The following is an 11,344-nucleotide window of genomic DNA, read 5'->3' on the forward strand; positions in this document are numbered from 1 at the left end:
TGACCGTTTCATTGACTCCAAGATGGCAGCAATCAACGAAGCCACGTAGATTGCACTAGCATATGTTTCACCTTCCGTGGACGGATTTCCACATTTTTGCGATCTCCAAAGGTCCACTAACCGAAGGTAAAACACGCTAATACATTTTAACATTATTGATTCACAGGAAAACACAGGTATTGTTCATTTTTCCATGTGTTTGTGTCAGTCTGTGAACTCTTGTTTCTGTGTTTGTTTTAGAGAAACAAATTGAATGATATCGATGGAAATCATACTTGATAATAACAGATATTGCACGTGTGTGTTGCAGAAGGTGCAAGTGTACAGGGGTGTACAATGCTTGTGTAAATGATGTCGTGTGAACACTGTGGGAAGGGCAACGTCAGCGGTAACCACGGAAGGAACCACCAACGTCCCCAAGTGTCACCCAGATCGAGTTTATCATGATGAGTAGTCTACTTTATATTTTGTGAACATTAACACACCTTCATATCTTCATTTGTGTAAACCGAAATACATTTGCAACGAGAAGAAGAAGTACGTTCCGCGCTTCGATATCAAACGTCTACGCAACAAGAAGAAGAAAGACAATGTTGTTACGTGTGTGTGAAATCACATCAGCGAAATCATAATCTATAAAACTTTCATTTGAAGATTCTAAGAGAAAGGGATTGATGTCTGCAAGAATGATCATGTGCATGTTTTTGAAAGTACAGAATTATTAAATTTCTTATTACTTCTTTGCACTTGTCTCTGTTAAACACTGATCAGCCCTAGAACGAGAAGCAGACGTCACAATGGGGGCTCGTCCGGGATATTGAACCAACGTTTTACTTTCGATCCAGCCGTTCCAAATTTTTCTCGTTTCAAAATTGCTGTAGGTTTCCTGCATGTCGATTTGTATTGTATATATGTTCGTACTTCATCGCCATCGTCTCATCATATAATTTTATTTATTTACCTTTAGTTATATTACTTATCACAGATCTATAACTCAACGTGTGCCCTATCACACGGTAAAATAAAAACTGGAAGTGTTGTCAGCTGAAACGACACGTTAAAAAATCAATATTTAGCGAGACCACTTTTGATTTGTTAGCTCCCAATTTTATTTGTGGTGTTCCAATTCATCAGTGTGATAGTATTCTTGCACGTACTATCGGAACCATCATTCCCCTTAGTTTGTTCTAAATTACGCGGGAGGTTGGTGGGAGTCAGGTACCTAAGAGGTAAGGATTTAATACCTGTATTTCCCTGTGAAGCCCTATATAATCGACTTGTGGATATCAGTCGTATTTACTTGCTGTAGAAGTGGCTGTAAATTAATCTACACAGTAAATGATGCGAATTGACAGTTGAGTTGATACATCTTGTATATTCAACGTTCGATCGAGTGAAAGATTGATCTTTTCGCCAGAAAGAGTCAAATAAAGTTTACAGTGTAAGTTCTCGTTGGTAGATAGAAGTAAACTGACTCACGATAGAACGTGGAAACATAACTCTTTGGGTGGTTGTGTGGAAACGTAACGTAACATACGTTGAAGAATTATTTCAAAGTACAGTAGAAGTAGAGCTAAACTAGGACTTGCATTTTGTGCACGAAGGCGCCGCCCGACTGTTTCTTTTTGTAATTTGATCCGAAATTTAGTAGCTCGACGGTGTTTGAGCAACATACATTTTGTACGTTTTGGAATAATACGCGAGGTGACTTATGAGTGACGACAGTTCCCCAGCTCATAATTTTAGAAAGTCCACCATCGCAGCCCAGTTGGCACGGAAACAGCCGGCCGACAAATCTCTCCCCATAGTGACCGCAAATAAGAAGGGAAGAAAAACCCTTACTGTCGGTAACGATCGGGAAGAGGTGATAGATTCGTTACCAGTTCCTGCTGACGAAGAAGAGAGTGTTCATATATCTCTTCAAGTTGACAGCAACCGTAACGACGAAGAGGTTGATCCACAGGCGTGCACGGACGTGTCACCTGTAAATATGTCTCAGTCCACAAGTGTAGATCCGCTAGAGTTGACTAGACAGCTATTGGCCGAAGGACAGTTGTTGGGGTTAGAAGGAGCCGAGTTGCGTGCATTTGTTCTTGATCAGAAAGAGAAGCAACAAACTCTTGATCGCGAGGAACGAGAACGTGACGCTGAACGACAATTCCAACTGGAACAGTTGAAAATCCAGAACGCCAACCAAGAGGGCAACAGGAACAACAACTCACCAGGACGTATCCGCGAAGATGATGGTTTCAAGCCCAAGATTCCTTTTCTAGACGACCGTGATGACATCGAGAGCTGGTTCCATCAGTTCGAGCATTATGCTCGAGACTGTAACCTGAGTGATGCAGCAAAAGCTTCACGTGTAGTGTACTTTCTGAAGGGTAAGGCGAGAGTCATCTTCTCAAAGCTGAACGAGGAAGACGCTAATGACTACGACACTCTCAAACACGCTTTGTATGAGGGCTTCCAACTCACTAGCGAAGATTATAGAAAGAAGTTTCGCCAAACCAAGAAAAGCGCCACTGACACGTATAAAGAGCACATCACGAAGCTAGAACGGTATCTAGACAAGTGGGTGGAATTAGCAGAATGCGACCAAGATGTAAAAGATCTCAAAGATTTGTTGGTCCGTGAGCAGGTGTTAGACACCCTTCCTCCTGACCTCGCCGTTCACATTAGGGATAGAGACCCTAAGAGCGCCAAAGAGATTGGGATGATAGCCAACACATATCAACAATCTAGATCGAACGTCAAAACTTCATCGACGTACGTCAAGCCTGAAAAACGTCGTTCTCCCCAAGAAGAAACAAGAATAGCTGCTCCATCAACAAAACCCGCAAATCAAACTCTAAAGGCAAAGTTGAGTGACGCCGAGAGAGAGAAACTGCGAGCATCTGGATGTTGTTTCATTTGTAAATTGCAAGGGCATGTCTCGTTTTTGTCCAAACAAGAAAGACACAGCAGGTGCAGTTTCATCGAAGAAAGATACACTTGAGACACCGATCCTCTTAGAAAAACTTTGCGGAAATTGCAAGGAAAAGAAATGCGCCGAAGTGGTACCAGTGAAGCTGAATGGAACAATTGTCAACGCTTTGAGAGACACTGGATGTACTGGTATCATTGTCAGCAAAACGTTTGTGCCAAAGGAGGCATATTCAGCGAAAATGAAGGAGACTACTCTGGCAGAGAAAGACTCCAAGAAGATGTACCACACCGCCGTGGTGCACATCGATTCACCCTACTTTGACTCCGAGACAGAAGTAACGGTGATGGACGACCCAATTTACCCTGTCCTCATAGGTAAATGGTATGGACTAGGTAAAGAGAAGAAATTGACTCCCACATATCCTGTTCGAGACCCAGCGTGGTACCCTGGGACGGCAGCTGCTGTTACCACGAGAGCACAAGCGACAGTAGACGCCCAGAAACCAAGCTGCAGTCACAAACAGGGAGTCAAGGAAGAAGAAAGACTGTATTCGCCAGCTGATCTGAAGAGAGAACAGGCAAGTGACCCTTCGTTGAAGACCATCAGGCAATTTGCCAACTCTCCAGAAGGGATCAATGGGATACGATATTCATACAAGAAAGAAATCCTGTATAGAACAACGAAAGATCGCCACGGAAACGACCGTTCACTAGTAATCGTTCCGAACAAACTCAGGAACAAAGTTCTTTCATTTGGTCACGATCACCCCATGGCAGGACACTTAGGTCAAAGAAAAACATCTGACCGAATTAGAGCAGAATTCTGGTGGCCAGGGTGTGCAGGAGACATTCGTAGGTATTGCTTGTCCTGTGATACATGCCAAAGAACTGCACCGAAAAGTCAGACGAAGAAAGTCCCTCTGGGAAGGATGCCACCCATCAGTTCGGTTTTCAAGAGAGTTGCGGTGGATATCATCGGCCCGGTCAAACCTATGTCGGAGAGCAAGAAACAATACATCTTGGTATCTGTTGACTACGCTACCCGATACCCCGAAGCCGTAGCCCTGAAAAACATCCAAGCAGACACCGTAGCTGAAGCTCTCTGGGAGATGTGGACTAGATTGGGAATCCCAGATGAAGTGATAACGGACCAAGGCACACAGTTCACCAGCCACCTGATGAAAGAAGTGAACGACTTTCTCAGCATCAAACACCATATGACTGCACCGTTTCACCCTCAAGCGAATGGTTTGGTCGAAAGGTTCAACTCCACACTGAAGAGCATGCTGAAAAAGTTAGCGATCGATCAACCGAGGGAATGGGACACGTTTATCCCCGCCCTCCTGTTCGCATACAGAGAAGCTCCACAAGAAAGCATGGGATTTTCGCCGTTTGAGCTGCTGTATGGGAGATCTGTCAAAGGACCCATGCAAGTGCTGCGCCAAACATGGACCGAAGAAGAAATCTCAGGGGAGCAGAAGACTACAGCGGAATATGTAGTCAACCTCAGGAACAGAATAGAAGAAACGTGCAACGTGGCACGTGAGAACCTGAAGAAAGCGGCCAGCAAGCAAGCCCATTTCTTCAACAAGAAAACGAAACCAAGGACGCTAGAAGTCGGAAAACGGGTTCTACTTCTACGCCCTGTGAAGAACAACAAGCTGGAACTTACATGGTCAGGCCCCTACAAGGTTGTGGAAAAGTTGAATGAATTCGACTACAAGATCCAAGTTGGCAGAAGAACACGGATCTACCACATCAACCTCATCAAGGAGTACCAAGAACGGGAATTGAGTTCCGCCACTCCCAATCCCAGTTCATCTGCCCAAGCGAGTGTTCCTGCTTCAAACGAAGAAGAAAGTGATGAAGAAGACGGAGGAGAAGAGGTCGTGGCTGTTGTCATGGAAGAGGACAACACGATGGACGATGACATTTTCAAGTATGACACTCAGAAGATGTTACCCCTCCTAGAAACTCAAAGAACCGAAAATGTGAAGAACATCCATTTCGACGAGAAATTGGACGAGGCAAAGGTCAAAGAGGCGAAGATGATCTGTGAAGAATTTGAAGAGTTCCTAACAGATGTTCCAAAGACGACGAACCTGGAAAAATGTTCCATTGAAGTGACAGAGAAGAAACCAGTCTTTGTGAAACCCAGACCCATACCTCACGCCATGGTAGAAACTGTCGAAAAGGAAATTGAAGAAATGCTGAAGTTGCATGTCATCGAACCTGCAAACTCTCCATACAACTCTCCCATCGTCCTGATAAAGAAGAAGGACGGAAAGTACCGTTTCTGTTCTGATCTGAGAGCTCTGAACAACGTGGTAGTGTTCGACGCTGAACCCATCACCGATGTCGACCATCTGTTTCAAAGTTTAGGAAAGGCGAAATACTTTTCAAAGCTTGACTTGACGAAAGGATATTGGGCGATCCCAATAGAGGAGGAGGATAGAGACAAGACGGCATTCACAACTTCAGCGGGCCAATTTCGTTGGGCCAACATGCCATTTGGATTGAAAACAGCGACAGGGGTGTTTAACCGCATGATGAGGAAGCTACTCAATCCAATCAGAAGAAAAGACGTCCACCACTTCATGGACGACGTGCTTATAGCAACTGAAACCTGGGAAGAGCACATGTCAGCTCTGAAGGCAGTACTACAGAGGCTACAAGAAGCCAATTTGGCAGCAAAACCCTCCAAGTGCTACATAGGCTACACAGAGTTGCCGTACCTCGGACACGAAGTGGGAGGTGGAAAAAGGTGGCCAGAAAGCGACAAGATCAAGAAGATTCAAGACGCTCTCCCACCCACCACGAAGAAGGAACTACGGTCGTTCCTAGGACTCTGCAACTTCTACAGATCCTACATCGAGTCATACGCGAACATAGCTGTTCCGTTAACCGACCTGACAAAGAAGTTCAACCCAGACAAGCTTGTCTGGAACGACGAAGCGAAAAGGAGTTTTGAGACACTCAAGGAGAAAATCTCACAGAAACCTGTGCTGTGTATGCCAGACCACAGCAAACCTTTCGTGCTAAGGACGGACGCCTCCGACAAAGGAATGGGTGCTGTTCTCATGCAAGAGCACGAAGAGACTCTACGACCTGTTGCGTACCAAAGCAGGAAGTTCAACGGAGCAGAAAGTAGGTACGCCACCGTAGAAAAAGAATGCCTAGCTACAGTTTGGGGAGTGGGAAAGTTCGAACGGTATCTGTACGGGAAACACTTCACCATTGAGACAGACCATCGCCCACTCAAACATCTCCAACGACAACCGAACAACCCTCGTCTGATGAGATGGGCCCTCCAACTGCAGCCATACGAGTTCACCGTACGTGTTATCCCCGGGAAGGACAACCACGGTGCAGATTATATGAGCAGAGCGTCGTACGATGAATAATTATCTACTTGGGATAGGATAATTATCTTGATCCATGGGGTTATGTGACGAATGGAATTCGTGTATCGACTCCCTCTCTCATATTAATCGAGACTTCACTAGTTGCGTACACAAAACGAGGTTAAATGACCGAGACTACGTCATGACGACACTGTATACATATGACGTCAACGCTCGCGCCATTAGTCCAAAACTAGTGCAGCGTACAAGACAAGAATTTGTTTATCTTCATGGAAAGAAATTTAAAGAAGAGAGCAAAAGGAAACAGCGTGCACTGGTATATTAATTCGTGAATATGAACTGTACATATATTCAGTTGAGGTTGCTAGGATGCAATGCTCTGACCGTTTCATTGACTCCAAGATGGCAGCAATCAACGAAGCCACGTAGATTGCACTAGCATATGTTTCACCTTCCGTGGACGGATTTCCACATTTTTGCGATCTCCAAAGGTCCACTAACCGAAGGTAAAACACGCTAATACATTTTAACATTATTGATTCACAGGAAAACACAGGTATTGTTCATTTTTCCATGTGTTTGTGTCAGTCTGTGAACTCTTGTTTCTGTGTTTGTTTTAGAGAAACAAATTGAATGATATCGATGGAAATCATACTTGATAATAACAGATATTGCACGTGTGTGTTGCAGAAGGTGCAAGTGTACAGGGGTGTACAATGCTTGTGTAAATGATGTCGTGTGAACACTGTGGGAAGGGCAACGTCAGCGGTAACCACGGAAGGAACCACCAACGTCCCCAAGTGTCACCCAGATCGAGTTTATCATGATGAGTAGTCTACTTTATATTTTGTGAACATTAACACACCTTCATATCTTCATTTGTGTAAACCGAAATACATTTGCAACGAGAAGAAGAAGTACGTTCCGCGCTTCGATATCAAACGTCTACGCAACAAGAAGAAGAAAGACAATGTTGTTACGTGTGTGTGAAATCACATCAGCGAAATCATAATCTATAAAACTTTCATTTGAAGATTCTAAGAGAAAGGGATTGATGTCTGCAAGAATGATCATGTGCATGTTTTTGAAAGTACAGAATTATTAAATTTCTTATTACTTCTTTGCACTTGTCTCTGTTAAACACTGATCAGCCCTAGAACGAGAAGCAGACGTCACACTTTACTTAGTTCACTTAGGTCTCTTGTTGCTATTTTAGAAGCCATTCCTTAATTGCGAAGAGTACATCCGAATGTCTCAAGATTGTCGAGTGATAAGAGAAAAGAACATCTGAGCGTGTCGCAGCATGTCACGATCTAGTGACATGGATTGAGAAAGGAACACTCTGTGGGGTGCCTTTCTCAAATTGTGATGGAAAGAGCCTGTGCTTTTGGGCAACGGGCTGTGTTTAGCTGACAGAGCATAGCTGAGCACGGGGATTTCGTTTTGCAGGGGTTCCACGTGGGTGATTTTGCTGTCTGGGCAAAATCGACTGGGACTGAACTGGATGCGTGACACGTGGAGTCACGTGATGTTTTCAAGGTTGTTTGGTGGAGACATGAAACGATACACTTGAACATCAGCAGCAAGAGAGGAGGGTCGGTGTCTTCTTCCTAAGAGTTTGATGGTTTTCAACACGTTAAATACATCACTTTATATCAACGTGCCGTTCTGCTTGTACAGTAGGGCTTTTAGGAACTTCAAGAAGAGACCACCTTTCGCTGTTTACATGTTGGCTGACGACGAGGCGTCAGGTTTCTTGGCTGAGCGGGGGAGGAATTCTAACGCATGAAGTAAATTCAGCACAAGATGGGGGTGTGGCAGGAAATTCGTCGACGGACGATAGCCATACAAAGGAAGCGGATTCGCTTAAAGGAGAGCTACTTACATTAGGCTGTTGAGGTAATAAATAGTTATTTAACGGTGTTGACGAGTCTATGTTTGTGGAATGAAATAATCTCTGTTGTTCTTTCCAGGTTAGCGCATAATTTGCTCTTTGTGACGCTAAAATAATAATCTGTATATGGTTTTTGCAGATATGGAGAGAAGGAAGGAAAATAGCTGATTTGTTGTTTTAAAAGTTCGTTTGTGCAGGCCCACGTGCTCTATGAAATATAGAAGGGTGACATGTTTAAAGGTGGAGTGTGAAAGGTAGCGTGGCATGTTTAGTGCACCGATGCTTTTTGTTGCAGCCTTCTTACTTATCTACGTGACACCTGCATAACTCGGGCTTTTAGGCAGACCAGTAACTTTCCTATCTATACACGGGATCAGCGTGTTATTATCATTTTCTAAACTTTATTAACTGGCATTTTTGTCAGTGACCCCTTTTTTACGTTTTGAACGTAAAAACATCTTTTGGAGTGAAGTCTCGAGGGAGGTGGCGTGATAGTATATAAACAGGCGTCTGAAACTTATACTTTTGTTGATTCTATCTATTTGTATGACTGCGAGAGTGGATCGTGGTGTGGTTAGTTAGTTAGCAGTAACTAACCGTTCATAATCACCTTTTGTGATCTGTGAAACGTGACACAGCAGGAAGGTTTTAAATGCAAATATTAGGTTCTGTCGTGTGGTGGCTATCGTTAAGCACTCTCTGGGCTCTAGTACTAGTAATTAAGGCAGCTGGTACTACTGGGACTGAGCAATGGCCTTGTTAGTCTCAAGCACAACATGATTAAGTCGCTGCTCAGCGAAGAGAATAAGGTAGTGAGGATCAATATGGGTGAAATTCACTATTTTGCTGTTTCGGACAGAACTATATGCTTCATTTACCTTATACTCCCTGCGTTTAGCCAATTATTGAAGCTAAAGTTTTAATATTTTTTTAATCGTAACCGGAAAGGCACCTTGGGCGGTTTTTTTAGGATTGTGGCTAGGCAACTATAGTTTGACGTTTGTCGTTGGCCATTCAGTACAACAGCTAGTCGATTTACATATCGACAAAGGTTCTTGTCTTTGATTATGACGCAGTGTATGCATAGCTAGGAAGGAGCGAAGGGTACACAGATACGTGTTTGCTTTATATAGACAGTTCTGGATTCATTTTTGTTGTTGATCGTTTATTTTGAATATTTCCGAACTAACATAATTGCCTTTGCTTTGCTTAGTTGAGTATATTGGGTTTGTTTTTTTCGTTTATCGCTTCCATTGTTTCTTTGTACAACTCACATCCTTCCGGCATTTTGAAGGCTATTTTACTCTCAGTAATGTTATGCGCTGACTTCTACGACTATTGAATCCTTTCTTGAGCAGACCGATACCATTCGCCTCTTGGAAACGCCGACACGCAATGAGTTAGAGAGTTTATAAATACGCAGGCTGTCTGTGTCATAGCAACTTTGTAATGTCCTTTTGCGGTGTCTTTATCCCGTTACCTAAGAAGGGTTGAAGCTTCTAAATTGAACAGAACAAACTACAGCAGAAGAATGGCTGGTCGGCAATTTGTAATGTCGGTTTGCCAATTGCATTTCTACACTCTTTGTTTTAAACTGGATGAAAGATACGATTAGTAGTATCCTTTATCAGTACAGTATCACTTTTTTGTTTGGGGGGGGGGGGGGTACATCTGTATACGCTTCTTAATACTGAATTAAAGGTACTCATAAATTCGATAAACTACAGTGGAAGTGTGCCTGATCGGTACACGCGTACTATCGGTTTGCAAGGGTGCTTTTTTTTACGCGTGTTACCGTCTTGCGGCTGTTGAGTGCCACATGCTCAGTCTCGGCAAACCAAGATCTCATGTGACGAGCGAGACTTTGATAAAGGAGATTCGTTCGTCAGCGTATTTCACGCTCACGTGGAGACCAATGGCGATGCAAATGAACTCCCATCGTTTACCGGCTCAGCTCACATTTTCAAGGTTTATTACACCTTGAACATGACAGGACCGACTGGACATAAAGCGGGTTTCATTGCCAACATGAAGCTTCGGAGAAATATACTACGTGCGCGCGTGCGTGCGTGCGTGCGTGAGTTCGTGTGTGCGTGTGTGTGTGTGTTCCTGTCTGACTCTGTGTTTTATCTAGGTCTGTTTCTGAATGTCTCTCTGTGCGTAAAATACCACCTACCCTTGAGTCAAATTCATGCAAGGAGGTCCCCAGCTCGTTTAAATGAGTCACTGACAAACAAAAAAGTGAAACACGAGAACGCTTTCTTTGCGTGGACATTTGCATTATTATCGCCTTAGCGCCTTCATCAGAACAGTTTCGAGCTAAACAGGAAATAAGTCAGCCAGACCTAACTAAAACAATTCTCTACCTTGCCCCAGATAAGGACTCTAGGATGCTTAATTAGGGAGGCTATCGCAAGAGAAATAGTCGATAGTTAGTCATCGCGCTGACCATGGTCGAAACAGTCAAGCAGGAACCGGGAAACAAATCATTACGAAAAGAAAGAGCTCACAATTAAGGGTTTCCTAGATAGGTTCGTGAATGTCCGTGCCTCCTTTCTAGATTTTTTGTAGTTGCCTTTTATCGTCCTTTGAAACCAGAAGGGTCATACAGGAAAAAAAAACCTTACGGTGCGGATTTAAAGAGACAAAACATGTCTCGCCAAAACCAACTCGACCCGTCTCGGTCTTCGGGTTTCGCCTAGTAAAGCCTTGCTAGTCCCGATGATAAAATGTAAATAATTATAAAATATGGAGGTCTGTTCTTTTCAAAAAGCAGGAGCTTCATGAAAAACGACACCGACTAAACAAACCAACGCGTCTCTTCCTTAACCTCTCTTGCAAGGTGAGATTTCTTAAGTGAAATGTGAAACAAACTTCCAGAAGACGCCACATTATCAATTATGGTGTCACGAACGAAATGCGTCACTTCTTCTGTATGTCTCGCGGGGAATCTAACAAAAACTTAAAGAACGTTTACGCTCCTCCCGGTTATTTCGTCAAATCTGCAGTAAAATTGTATAAGGACAGTCACATTTTGAGTCTAGAACAATACTCGTAAAGCCTTACATTAATTGGGTGAAGTTTACTTTGTAAGATGGCTGCAAAACGCTTTGCCAATACATTTTGGTAGAAGGATTTCATACCCCCCACGGGTTAGGGG

At 43.5% G+C, this 11,344-nt stretch overlaps 2 long non-coding RNA genes across 2 annotated transcripts in view; both read left to right on the forward strand.

Annotated features, from left to right (window-relative positions):
- The window catches only part of LOC138965418 (uncharacterized), a 1,035-nt gene extending 293 nt beyond the window's left edge, over window positions 1-742 (forward strand). Inside the window, exons 1-2 of the long non-coding RNA XR_011455450.1 lie at window positions 1-126; window positions 311-742. The exon at window positions 1-126 is cut by the window's left edge and continues 293 nt beyond it. This is a non-coding gene — a long non-coding RNA (uncharacterized lncRNA). The remainder of the gene's footprint in view (window positions 127-310) is intronic.
- Window positions 743-6,061: 5,319 nt separating this feature from the next.
- On the forward strand, window positions 6,062-7,412 carry LOC138965421 (uncharacterized). The gene is made up of 2 exons (XR_011455452.1): window positions 6,062-6,796; window positions 6,981-7,412. It is a non-coding gene; the product is annotated as an uncharacterized lncRNA (long non-coding RNA).
- The last annotated feature ends 3,932 nt before the right edge of the window (window positions 7,413-11,344 follow it).

Source organism: Littorina saxatilis, linkage group LG1, assembly GCF_037325665.1.
Source record: "Littorina saxatilis isolate snail1 linkage group LG1, US_GU_Lsax_2.0, whole genome shotgun sequence".
NCBI classification, from domain to species: domain Eukaryota; kingdom Metazoa; phylum Mollusca; class Gastropoda; order Littorinimorpha; family Littorinidae; genus Littorina; species Littorina saxatilis.